Below are 931 nucleotides of genomic sequence, written 5' to 3' on the forward strand. Positions count from 1 at the left end.
TGCCAGTAAACTAGTGGCAGGTGCCAGTAAACTAGTGGCAGGTGCCAGTAAACTAGTGGCAGGTGCCACAGCATGTAATAATAATGGTAATAAAAATAAATTAAGAGAAGCTGTGTCATCTGTCAGTAAATCTTTGTCAGCTTCCAGTAATTCCATGGCAGATGTCAGTAAATAAAAATAATAAAGAAATAAAAATAATAAAAATATCAAATCTAGAGAAGCTGTGTCATCTGTCACTAAATTCCCTGGCAGGTGCCAGTAAACCAGCGGCAGGTGCCAGAGCAGCGTGGCAGCTGACACTGGAAGTGCCACTAAGACTGCCACTGCCGTGTTTTGAGCCTGCTGTCTCTCCCACCGACCCGTTCACGTTTCTAATGGATTTTCCTCGCTCAGTGACACACCCACTGAGAAGCAGACCCTGGTTACTGACAGCTCCATAGCTGGGGGGTGGGGGGAGAGAGATGAGGACGGAGGGGCAGATGGTCACATTTACGCACAGTTTCTGTGCGGAGTCCTTCTCTCCTCCTCCTTTCCAAATATTGTCCCTACTCATCAGGGCTGTGCACTGAAAAACACCCCCTCTCCTCTCAGACCCCGAAACAAATGATCATTTATTCAACAGAGTAAATAAATTCCCTGTGGACAGTGCACGTTATGCACAGCGTCTCCAGACAGCTCTCCAGCGCACGCGCACCTCAGCAGCTGTCTGACTCCTGTTGGTGTTGAATTCTGAGCTGTAATCAACGAAGAACATTCTCACCTTGATGTTTTCCTTCTCCAGATGGCTGAGGGACGTGTGAACTGCTAAAGCAGCGGCATCATCTGTAGACCTGTTTGCTCTGTATGTGAACTGTAGGGGGTCCAGTGTGTCGGGGGGAGGGAGGCACAGCATAATGCTGCCCCCACCGTGCTTCACTGTGGTTTAAAACAT

At 48.4% G+C, this 931-nt stretch overlaps 1 protein-coding gene across 1 annotated transcript in view; it reads left to right on the plus strand.

Annotated features, from left to right (window-relative positions):
• The window catches only part of LOC119430354 (rab11 family-interacting protein 4), a 27,566-nt gene that overhangs the window by 6,391 nt on the left and 20,244 nt on the right, over positions 1-931 (plus strand). The gene's annotated exons all lie outside the window — the stretch shown is intronic.

The sequence above is a fragment of the Nematolebias whitei genome, chromosome 3 (genome assembly GCF_014905685.2).
Source record: "Nematolebias whitei isolate Nwh7 chromosome 3, NemWhi1, whole genome shotgun sequence".
NCBI lineage: Eukaryota > Metazoa > Chordata > Actinopteri > Cyprinodontiformes > Rivulidae > Nematolebias > Nematolebias whitei.